Raw genomic sequence first — 13,644 nt, 5'->3', positions numbered from 1 at the left:
AGTCAGCTGAGCTTGTCAAACAAGCTGCTCAGTGGCGTCCGTCTATCAGTCCGTCCGTCCGTCCGTCCGTTAAACCCATGGTGCACATTTTGTAACCGTAAGACCTAGAGACTTCAATTTTGCATTTCTGGATACTTCTGGTCAAACTCTACTTTCAAAACAAAATTTGTCGCCATTCGACCTACTTCCTGCGAGCGAGAGCGCATGAAGGAAACTGGCCTATATCGGCCTAGGAGCAGCAGAATTAGTCGAAATATGCTTTAATATTAAGATAAAATTCTTGAAAAACTATTTTATTGAGAAAAAGTTCAAAATTTTAACAGGAGAGGGCGCTACCTGCCTTTTAATTATTTCTGCTGATTCAAATTCCCGCCCGATGACGTCAGCCATCAATGAAGTCTCCTATTTGCTAGTTCTCAAAACATGGCAGCTACACAAAAAAGCAGCAGTAGCTCCAGGAATAAATCACTGTTCACTTCAGCTTCGTAATCGATTGTACCCCCACTTAATTGTGTTTTGTGTGGTGTTCCTATTCAATCAACGATGTGAGGCCTTATTATGTTGGTTTTAATTGAGAAGGTGCATTTTAGCGGCCTACGAAATACCGAAGCGGAGACAAAATGGTGGCATGTTGTTTACTCGATCCATGTGCAATAATCTTGGAGCTCAATGACACTCAGCTCGATGACGATGGCCCGCTACCTGGCTACGGGCTAGTACTACGGTAGTCTGGTAGGCGATATTATCACCAGTTCGTTTCAGTGGTAGTCGTAAGGTCTTCAGGGACTACTTTCAGAAATTAGTTCTTGAAAATTTGGCCACATTTCTGTGAAAACGATATCGGAAGTGCATGCTCTGTTATTCGCGATGACATCGCCGATGTATTTTGAAGTGGAGAATCCCCACAGTATGTGCAGTGAATCGGCATGATTCTGTTCGCCTATTAAGTTTTAGTTCTACGATTCTTTCATGAGTAAAAATTAGACATTCTAAGCAATACAATAATGTCACTCCCATAAAAATTGATTGGAAATTGAGGGAGCTACGGCACTCTCTTCGGCAACTGACAGCGCTGAAAAAATACATTGCATACTAGCGTAGGGAATCACCAGAAATGACGTCATCGCTGGTCTAAATAGAAAACTACGGTGGCGCAGTAGAGCACAAGAAAAGGTTTAGCATTAACTTCGTCATGCAAGCTTCAGCAACAAAACGATTTCTCATGAATGATTTTCTTGATCATCATCAGCTTGTTTCCCCTGATAGATAAAAAACTTGATTTACAATTTCCACCAAAGTTTTCTATTTTGTGTATAGTCACATGTTATTTAACTGGCAAGGAGCCAAGCAGACAATCAAAACTTACTATGGTTCAATAAAACATAATTTTCTTAACTCTGTCATATTTTTCACTTTCATACTAAACAACGCAGGTTTCCCTTCATGACCCAAGAATAATTCTTTAGACATTTTTAATGACTCGGAATCCATGCACTCTGATTCTCCATAAATGGATGCATGGTTTGACCAATTCTTTCATGACATGTCCACCAAACAAAATGTGAATGCAGTCCGGCAAAGAGGAACAACCAACCATTCACTTCGACTTTTAAAGGCTACATGGTTCCAAGAAAATACATTTATACTACAAAGTAAAAGGTTCATCCTACATTTTCGTTCATATGTAGTCTAGCATTTACTTGTTTTGGTAGCAAATACTGATTTCTAAAAATCCTTTGCTTTCACAAGAACTAAACTATTCCAATTTTTGAAGCATACTAAATACTTCAAAATCTGGAGTAAAAGCTTATGCTAGTTTTTATTCATATGGCCCATCAACAGGTGCATACCATAAACCATGAGAATGTTCCAACAGTGGCATAATTATGTCAACCAAAAACATTGGTACCGTAGTGAACGCAAAAGGATATCAAATACCATGGAGCATGCCATTTTAGAATATATGTATTGTGGTGGTTGGAATCTAGGTAATTCTAAGCTATTTTAACAAAAGCCCTTACAGGCCTTTTTGTCTCAAATTAGCTTAGAAACCCCTAAGAACCAGACACCACAATACATATATTCTATCATTCATGAGATTCCCAGTGAAGCGTTGCAATGAAATGGTCAGTGAAGCGTTGCAGTGAAATGGTAAGGGAATACTAGAGTTCAATGGGTTAATGTAATCATGACTTACTGTATTCCAACAGAAAGTACACGTCAATAGCTTTTTTCCGTGCATTTTACCTGATATATGATGTTGGCACTGTTCACTGCATGTACATAATTTTACTAGTAAATAAATAGAAAATGGCAACAGGATATTTATTAAATACCGAAAGGGCACATAAGATTCCACTTGGTTTGAAAGCTGAGAGGCAGCATCATATCATTACTCATAACCCATCATCTGCTAACCCCAAAGAAACACTGTATGTTAGAATACCGGCATTGCGAGAGAATACATTCTTTGTACCTAAATCTCTTTATCTGTCTGCTGATGTAACCATTTCTGGTGATTCTAAAAATAGTGTTGTAAATAATCTTGGTAGAAACCTGATTTCAAAGATGGTGGTTAAGTGGGGAACAGAGCAGATATTTGACCTTGACGAATACAGTCATTATTCTACATTTAAAGATCTGTGGTTTACAGAAGAAGAAAGAAATGATAGAGTTTTTCAGGGTATTCAGTCAAAAAATCTTAGAGAATTAAGATCAGGAGTCGCTGAAGCTGATGTCACTGGAGAAACAGCTAATGAAAAGACTTTAAAGAAAGTGTTTGACAAGAAGTACAAAATACCATTAGATTTTGAACTATTCCATCATCATGCTCCATTTTACAAGTTTCCAATTCAAGAAGATGTGATTATTGAAATAACTTTAGCACCAAAGGAGGAAATCATAGTCACCACAACCACAGCTAGCATGGGCTACAAACTAGAGAATATTTGTTTTGAATACGACACGGTTACTAATAAGATGATTGCTAGTCAATTGAGTAACAAGTACAATTCTGGATTCTCAATATTTTATGATTGGGTAGACCATTTTAAGACAGTCAATGTTACTGCTAATGAAACACTAATTAATGAGAACATCAACTTTCCAAGAATGTCTATTAAAGGATTATTATTACTATTTGTGTCTGACTATGTAGATGGAGCTAGAGATTCAGAGAAGTTTGAAAACCCTAACATAAGTAAAGTGCAGATCACAATAGAGGGTGTTGCCAATCAGGTGTTCCCAGAAGGAATGAGAATGATGGATCAATGGGAGGAGATCAAGAAACATTTTATGTCTGAAGATTTGAAGAAAACTCATGACTGTAACATGACCATGGAAAAATACTATGGTGATTCTAATCACTATGGTTTATGGTTGGACCTGAGAACTTCTGAGGATAATCGTCTTCACGGATCAGGAAAGAAGCTCCAGAACACAAAAGATGGTATTCAATTATCTATTACAAAGAAATCTGGAAAGGGACCATACAAAATGCACATATTCGTGGTTTCTGACGCCCAGGTAAACATCCAGAATTCTCAGATTGCTTCACTCCAGCACTGAGGTGCTGCAAGAACAAAGTTCGCTCCAACACTGAAACAAAGTTCGTACAACACTAAATTAAATACTGAATACTAGATAAATGAGTTTTACTAGTGATTTTCTAAGTAATTAAATGGATACACCAGGAAAGAAAGATATCATAAATACACTGTATCAAAGTTTACTGTTGGCATCAACAACAATTGGTTACTCTATGTTACTGAAAAGGTTCTTGAGAATCAATATTGGTCCCCCAAGTCAGGCCAACCTAGAGGAAATTCTTAAACTGGGAGGAACTGTAGCTATTAGTAATGGAACATTAGAGTACCTTTACGATCAAGGAATCCTACCCAGAAATATTATGAAGTAAGAATAATTTACTTATTTGATAAAAGGTAAATTTGAAAACGAAAATTTGCTTAAGTAAATGATTACTGTAATGAACATAGATTCAAGTGACTATCCAGATCAGAGTTCAAGTGATTTAACAGTCAATCTAAAGACTGAAATTCAGGATGCATGTAGCATCACTTTAACTTTTGCAGTAATACCTTGTACATTCTACAACATAAGTGCAGCCAGGGAGAATAACCGAATCAAAGTTAAGGGGTTTGATGTGGCAGAGATTACGCTACCAGATGGTCTCTATGACCTACAGAGCTTTTCAAAAGTATTTGCGGATAAGTTGAAAGAAAATAGTATGAGTAGAGGTGCTGTCAGATTTGACCTTGAAGAACCAACAGGTAAGGCCGTCTTACACTTCCTAAAGAGAAAAAATGAGGCGCATTATCAGATCTATTTTATTGGTAAAAGTAATGAATTATTTGGCATGAAATCAGAATGGCCTTACCCTTTAGACAATAAAAGTAAGGATGATGTTGTAAGCGAGAAACCCATCAATTTTAGACCGATTAACCATTTTGTTTTTCACTGTGACATAATCGAATCTAATAGTGTATTAAGTAATGGTGAAGCATCTGATGTGCTAACCACAAGACCAATAAAGGAAGCTAATTTTGGGGATTTAATAGCATACACATTTGAGAAACCAATAGCAATTCCCTGTAAACCAAGATTCAATAAGCTGAATATTCGCTTAACTGATGAAAAAGGTGACATAATCGATCTTAATGGTCATAATGTACAGTACCAATTGGTATTAACTCGAGCTATGCTCTCAGGGACACATCATTGAAATTAAAATTCATTGGAATTAAATGGCTGGCATTGGCATGTTATTTGGATCTGCAATAATCAATGGATTAGCATTCACTGGATCCGGTTACCTTTTTAAAAAACTAGACAAAAACGGTTATGAGACTGAAGTGAAAAGACATGATTTGGCTCAGGAGCAATTACAAAAAGCTTCAACCGAATGGGAGGAGCATAGAAAGAGTACTATTGACTTTGTTAACCTTGAATTAAAGAGAGAAAGAGACGCTTCTATTGATTTTAACAATACTGATTCAGCACTTACTGTTTACAATCATTTACATCCAGAAAGAACTATTGTACTACCTCAGCGACCACAATTAAGTGATTACTACCAACCTAGTGATGAAATGAAGAAATACGAGTACCTATGGATTATCCTAGGACTTAGTGGTTTAGGGTTAATAATTTATTATTTTACTAGGGTTAGAAAGACTAAGACCACTGATCGGACACAGTCCTGATGATGAGAAGCGGGACTAAGATTTTTGATGGGAAAGAGTAAATCCAAATGGATGTTGTAGTCTAATGATCAGTTTTGATCCTTTTTCATCTTAAGTTCTTCTATGTAGTACTGTCTTTTCTCCTTAGGAATAACACTGTTTTCTTCTAAGGCATCTTTCATGGCTGATTCATCCTTATTAAAAAATAATACTAAAATTCTTATGTTCTCTCTGTAGTCCTTGACAACTGAATTGTACTTCTGAACTAGTAACCAAACAGTGAGATTGTAGTGCCTGCCGGAAAAGGCAAGATTACATAACTCGGACACCTTCTTTTTTGTGTCTCTCAAATTAGCACAGTCATCAATGAGGAATAATGTGTTAGAACCAGCAAAGGTCAGAGTAGCAAACTGAAGCACAAGGTCCAAATTACTGGCCACAGCTTCGGGATTAACTATGTAGACGTTCTTGTCTTGGTAAATCCATTTCCTTTCATATGTCTTATTGTTGAAATATGTTGGACAGAAAATTACTATGTTCTGGAACTTGTGCCGATACTCCTTTTCTAAGAGGTCAAGGGCAAAATATGTCTTACCACAATTGGTAACACCAGAAATTAACATATTGTGTGGCTCGTAAATAAATACTTCACTCATTTAAATGAATGTAAAGGATGACACACAGCAGTATCTAAGGGATTTGTACTACAACCCCGAGAGTCCCGTGGCTTACAGTTCTTTGAGTAAAATCTGGAAACAGGTCAAGGAAGATATGACTTCGTCACGAGAGCAGAGCACAACTTCGTTGTTAGGGACAAAGTCCCGCTCAGGAAAACTTATTAAACAAAAAGAAGTGAAAGAATTTCTAGAAACACTACCAACTCATCAACTACACAAACCGGCCATTAAGAAATTCACCTTCAGGAAGACAATGGTATCGTACATCGATCAACAATGGCAAGCAGATCTGGTTGACATGCAAAAATTCGAGAAACAAAATAAAGGCAACAGATTCATTTTAACAGTCATAGATCTATTTAGTCGTTTTTCTTGGGCTCTAGCAGTTAAGAGTAAGAGGGGAGAAGAAATCAGAGATGCATTTAAAGTGATATTTGAGGAAGCAAAATCAACGAAAATCCAGTTTGATGACGGTAAAGAATTTTACAACAAACACTTCAAGGAACTCTTAACAGAAAATGACATAGAATGGTTCTCCACAAAATCTGATAAGAAGGCAGCAGTAGTAGAGAGATTCAATAGAACCCTTAAAGAAAAAATGTGGCGTTATTTCACCGCTAAGGAGACTGACAAGTGGATTGACGTTCTGGATGACCTGGTCAGCGGCTACAATAACACATTTCACTCATCAATAGGTATGAAACCTGTAGACGCCAGAAAGATGGAAAACGAAGGAACAGTGTGGTACAATCTTTACGGTCTTCACCTCAAAGAGACATTTGGTGATCCAAAGTACAAAGTAGGTGACAGTGTAAGAATTTCAAAGTACAAGTCCATTTTCGGTAAAGGTTACATGCCCAACTACACTGAGGAGGTGTTCCAAATCAAACAGATCATCTTTACTCACCCTATCGTCTACCAGCTTGAGGATTACCACAAAGAAGAAATTCAAGGATATTTCTATGAAGAGGAATTGAGCTATGTTCCTAATCCTGACCAGCTAGAGTACAAGATCAAAAATCCTAAGGTACAAGACCAGCAAAGGCAAGAAATACGGATTAGTGAAGTGGAAGGGTTACAGTGATAAGTTCAATGAATGGTTACCAATTTCAGGAATAAAAAGCCTAAAAACATAATTTAAAATCTTTTTATCCTTTAAATCAAGCTAGAAATGGAAGGACAGATATTTAACGTTAACTATTATGGTACTGTCAATGTTAATCAGTATCCTGTTAATCAGTATCCTGTTAATCAGTATCCTGTTAATCAGTATCCTGTTTATCAGTATCAACCAGTAGTTTCAGGGCCTACATTTAAATGTGTTAAGTGCGATGTAACAAAACTTGAAAGTGAATTTGGAAAGAACAGGCGTAATAAACTACTTGATTACTGTAAAGAATGTGGTTCAAGTAAAACCAAGAAATGTGGTAAACGTGGAGAAGTTAAATTACTAAGTGATGGTGAATTTGGTAAAGACGGAAATAGAGGTAATTGCAGATCATGTTTTAATTCATATTACAAAAAGGATTACCTTGACCAAAATGGTAATAGAGACAGTCACAAAATTAGAGTTGGTCTAAACCGCATTTCTAAGGGAGAGTGTACCGGTAATTCATCATTCAATCTAGGATGTACAGACAGTTTCTTCTCACAGTGGTTAGAGTACCAGAGGAGTCTATCTCCAATAGGACAAAGTCACGAGAACAGAGTTCGAATAGTAGAAGAAGAGTTGGATCATGTCTTACCAATCAAGGAATTCAAAGATAAACCTGAACTGTGCTTTGCTTGGTTTAACATTAGACCAATGGAAAAGACAGAAAACAGACAGAAGAGTGCTAAAGTAGACTACACACTATTTAAGGATCAATTGGATAGGTCAATGGATTTCATGGTAAAAATGAGAAGTGAAAACTGGTTTGTCTTTCGAGACCAGGATGTAATACCAAATTGGAAAATAGTGATATCACAGCATTTCGCGGATTATCTTCGTGATGAAAATATGATTCTGCTTGATAGATTATCGAATTTAAATAATAACATGAGAATGAACCAGAACATTAACATATGTAGTCAGACAGAAATCATAAACGAGATGATTAAGTTGAATAATAGACTTGAAAGAAATTTACTCTTTGCAGTGAATTGATTTTATTTTACTTAATTAAATGAATAGAACTTGGGGTTACACAAAACGACCACGTAATTGGAAAGAAAGATTAGAACGATTTCATAGAGAATTAGAGGCAGAAGTATAGTCAAAGTTGGAGCCTGGTCCCGAAAAACCTTTAAAACCTGCTGGGCCTGCTGGGACAGAAAAACCTTTAAAATTTAATGTACTTCAAAAACCTGTAGTGTCTGTAGGATCAACACTAAACACTAGAAATGACAGAACAACTGATTCTAGTTATTCCCACTAATTAAATGGATGGAGACAATAAGGTTTATCCAGATTTAAGTAATTTAAATTCTGAAAGTCAATTGAACTATGAAAGGTCTGAAAAGCATACAGAAAGTAACCCTCAGGCTTTCAGACTACAACAAATATGTGAGGTTAAGAGTTTCTTAGAAAGCGAGATTGAATTTAGAAGAAAGATATTTTCAAAGTACAAAAAAGCATTTAGCGTAATTACTGGCATTAGCCACTTCCTTAATTTAACTAGCGTAGCAGCCGGATCTGTTGGTGTTTCCGCTCTAGCTGGTGTCATCACGGCACCGATAGGATTAGCTTTGGGTGGCGTAACAATAGGTAGTGCCATTATTTCATCAGCCTTAGGCTGGGAGAAAAAGAATATTCTAAGGAAAATTGAAAAGCATGAGAATATCAGAATGTTGGCAATTTCAAAACTGAACACAATCAATGATTTGGTTAGTAAAGCCTTAACCGATTCTCACATATCTACAGATGAGTTTACTTTGATTCTCAAGGAGAAGGAGAAATACATTTCGATGAAAAATGCCATTAGGAAAAAACAAAGGGAGGCAAGTTCAGCTGTTGATGTAGAGTCTTTAAAGAAGACTTTTTTAGAAGAAGGAAAAAAACTAGCACAGATAGAGATGCTAGAAAAACTAAAAGTTCAGTAAATCAAACAGGACCCGGACTACGTCCTAATCCTAATGTGGTGTATCACTATCACTATTATCATGACTTCGGTGTTAGGGATGAATTTCACCAAGTAACACTACCATCAGCACCACCCTATTCATTAGTTTAATCGAACTTTGTTCTCTGGACGTAGTCCGACTAGGACAAGGTCCAGAGAGCAAAGCTCGACTCAAGCGAAGTTTGAATCGCTGTAATCTATGTAGCCTTCATAATACATTCCAAATGGTAAGGTGCTTATTCCATCTTCAAGTATGAACCTCTTGTCATCAAAAGGACTGAGGCTTTTTTTGTCAACTTCTTCCAAATAGATTTGGTGTTTATCTGATCTTAAGTGTCTCATCTTGTGGTAAAATGACCTACTCTTTTCAAGACAATCAACATAGTCATCAAATGAGATATTTCTCCTTACTTCATTCTTGGCAATACCCTTCAATTTCTTAGAATCGTAATCTTTTGTCGAGCCTTGCTCTCCAGACATAGTCTTGGTCCTGTAAGCGTACATCTTACTTCTCAGGGCAATGAATTCAGTCATCTCTACTCCTCCTAGCTCATCCTTAAAGTAGCCTGGTACCTTCTTCTTACTGGTGTCATAGAGTGTATGATCTTTTGGATAATTACTGAAGTCAAAATAGTGTCTCAACTCCTTTAAGTCTTTAGTTAAGTCATCAGTATTAATGTTAAGTACAAAGGAATCTGTATCTAGATACAGCAGTTCAATATTTTTCTCACCAAAGTACGGTTGAAGAACTTCATAATAGAATTCATACATTAATAATTTAGACAATTCAAGTACTGAAGCTCCTATGTAGATTGGTTTGTTGAATTTCATTGATGTTTTCCTCATGCTAATAGCAGCATTATGTTCGTCAAATACGCATATCGATGAAAACCTGGGATTGGCCATTACATTCCTGGCTCTCTCCCCGTCCGATACAAATTCAATTTCAACCCTGTTCCTTACATTCTCACAAGTTTTTCCATAGAACGCATTATTCATTAATTTAAAGTAATCTTTCTCAAAATCAGTCTTAGAGTCCATACGTCTTTTAGTGTTAAAATCAATGTATGGTGCTAACCACTTTGATTGTTTAAAGCTTATCACTGAATGAACCCTCTTAAGTACCATTCCGTGCTTGAGGTAAAATTGTAGCATTCTGTAATGCACTATGTAATTAGTTTTATCCTTTTGTGTTAGTATTAGTTTCTCTACATTTGATCTTTTATCATCGCCCAGTAACTCTCTCTGGTAAGGACTTAATTCATCATCTTCAATAAAGAGAGATTCGGGACAGAATGGAAAGTTCCTTGACTTAAATTTAATATTTCCTGGATACTCCAAATCCACCTCTAAGAAATACCCTACTTCACTATCACTTGGAATTGCCATAATCTGCTCTTTACTGATAACATTCATGTTAAGTCGGACTTTGTCCTGAGAGCATAGCTCGAGTGGATCAATATCTATCATTTCAAAACTACCATAGGGTTGAGGTTCCATCATGGACCAGCCGTAGAGATTATTTGCGTCTACGTAGAGTAGTTTGTGGTGTTCATCTGCCTTGACATGTCTTGTTCCCATAACACCCGAAATTCCACCTCGTATTGCTTTCTCAAAAGTAAGTAAGATGTTGGTATCAGTCAGTAGTTCTAGGTTTATTCCTGTGTACTTCAAACCAGCTTGCCAGGTTAGGCCTGGTGCCGAGTAACAGTGACATGGATCTATCTGAAAGTAGTTCAAATTGACATCCCTGAATTTCTCAAATAAATCAGCTAAAAGGATCACATCAGTTTTGAGGTAGAGGTCAATGAACTCACCGTGATTCCTGATCTTGAAATGATCCCATATTACCTTAGCTTCATCATAGGCAGAATCAGGTGCCATTTCATTTTTCAATTCGTCAAAAAACATAGACTTTTCTAGGTAAGTAACATTGTAGCTTTCATGTGATGTGTAAAAAGAGTAAGGTACTGAACCCTTCTTCCTCAATAGCTTAAAGTCAGTGGTATTTGGGAATAGCTGTCTGGTAATTTTAAAATCATCATCCAACATTGATTTGGTTATGTTGTCTAAACTGGACTGCAGGAATCTGTACGAGTCCAAAAACCTGAAACAACCGAACTGAAATGAAATGTATTCCTCTGATGTTTTGGCAAGTATTTTCAGTTTCTTGTACTTCGGTAGCTTATTCATTAATTCTTTAATAAATAAGTGAGAATCGTAATTACTGAGATTGTGAAAAAACACTGGAACAAACATAGCTTTCTTTTCATTCAAATTACACGAGTTGTGAGCAGCACCTCGATATCTACCACAGTAGTGATCATGATCATTGACCTTGTCATATCCCAAAGGTTGATTACAATAGTAACAATGTGTCTCTAATTGATATTTATGCCAGTCGGACTTCGTCCTGAGAGCAGAGCTCGAGTCTTCATCTGTCATTGTTAGAGGAAAGTTACAGTTCAATAAATTAGAGAATTGTTCTTCCATCCTGATTAACCAATTACAGAACACATCTACAACATCAGCACCCCTGTGAGACACATACTGGCTACTGTAAAGGTGTGTGTAGTCTGAGTGAACATAAACACCAACAGCTGATGCATTTTGTTTAAAAAGTTTCTTTGAACTCGGTTCTTTCATCATAGGTGGCTCTACTGATACTACTGTATGTTGCCTTCGGCAGAAGAACAAGGTTCGCTTATCGCTTCGAAATCAGCATAGATCACAAACGGAACTCTATTTTTGAATGGGTGTTTTTCAAATTTAATTTGTGACCATTTACTGTTAGGTGGAGGCAAAGTAATCTTACAGTAATCGTGTTCTCCACATTTCTTTTTATGTTTATCTAGTGTTGACTTCCTGTAAAAGTAATTCATGCATCTCCTGCAAAGATACACTCTATGAGCTAGTGTCCTGAAGAAAAGATTGATGTCTCTTATGTACATGAAATGGTCCTTGAAATACAACAGATCGATGACATCATCATCATCATAATTCTTGGACAGGTAGAGAGGTTCTAGTTTTGCCTCACAGGTGCTCTTAGCCCATTCGTTCTCTAACTTGAACACATTAATTTTGAGATTATTATCACTCTCTATCTTAGGGATATCCTTTTGAATACATACAGGAAATGATTTGATTTTGATATCAGTAGTTTTCGAACTCTGTTCTCGTGACGAAGTCATTTCTAGCATATCGGTAGTGATATTGAATGTACTCTCGAGCTCTGCTCTCAGGACAAAGTCCGTCTCTGGATTTTCTTTCAGATATTTAGCGGCCAATAAAGACCAGAGAAAACATTTATTGTCATTTGATTTCACATTTATTACTGCTTTTGTTTTAAATGGTAATTTAGTGTAATGACCACCTTTACACCTCTTGTAAGAACAGATGGTCATGTTACAAGACTCTATTTTATTTAAAGTAAGTCCAGAACCTTGAAAGTACCTTTCCTCAATCTGTGTCTTAATGTAGTTTAACTGGTTGGTTATGGCATAAATTGCCTGGTTCCTTGAAATTATGCTTTCCATTGGAGACTGTATGGGGTGTGTTACACTTTCACCCTGACGATCAAACTGAGCAAATACTGATATGCTAATTTTGTGATGGTAATCATTGAGTTGAAATAATACCTCCTCTAATTTATCTCTGTATTCATACACTTGTTTAGCTTCTCTGTCAATCTTCAAACTAATGGTGACTACAGGCTTGCCAAATTGTTTTACTATTTCTATTCCACTCACTTTCTTTATGCCATCTAGCTCATTTTCCTCAAATGCAAGTTTCTTATCCATAGTTTTAGGGATCAGTGATTGGGCTCGGGGTTGAGCAATAGGGACATAATCCGGATTTAATTTACTTAAGTGACCTTTGGTTCTCCTGTGAATAGCCATATTATTGTAGGATATGTACTTGTCACATGTAGTGCAAAGTATTTTCTGATTCTTATCAGTCATTCTATTTATTAGATTAAAATTTATTAAATTCAATAAATCTCTTGAATTAAATAGAAATGGACTTCATAATCAATGAACAAGAATGTAATGAAGCCAAATTTGAGTACTACTTAACAGACCAATTAGACATAAAATCCATTACTTTGAAATCGATAACCTTTTACAATTCATGGTGGACAGGTGATTTTCTACCAGAGGGAGTAAGGATTTTCTCATTTCTAGTCGAAATAACCAGAATTACAAAACATGAGCCCTTAGATAAACAATTATGGTGTAGGACATTATTTGCTCCTGGACTTGAAACAGATACACTTGAAAAGGAAGTCATGAAAATTTGCGAACGGCATTTGGAAAATGATTCTACCACAACTAAAGACACCATTACTCAATACACATTTCCATACTCTCGACATTTTAGTTTAAGTGAGTTTTGTGAGGTATGGCAAAAATACATAAAAGAAATTGGAATAAGCCATGTGAAAATTTACTGTGATAACAATAATTACATAACCCTTGAACTTACAGAGGATAAAGAGTACCCTCTGAAAGTAGACAAGTTAGATAAAAATGAAAAAATCAAGATTGAGAGAAACACAGAAGGTTTTCAAATAAGCAAAACCATAAGAGAGGTGATAGAAAAACAGCTCACAGTGGTGAATGAGTGGTTTGGCTTTAAGCAAACTAAATTCACCAAGAAAGGAAA

This window comes from Lineus longissimus, chromosome 3, assembly GCF_910592395.1.
Source record: "Lineus longissimus chromosome 3, tnLinLong1.2, whole genome shotgun sequence".
Lineage (NCBI taxonomy): Eukaryota > Metazoa > Nemertea > Pilidiophora > Heteronemertea > Lineidae > Lineus > Lineus longissimus.
The sequence above is the reverse complement of the archived record's forward strand: the minus strand, read 5'-3'. Positions refer to the sequence as shown.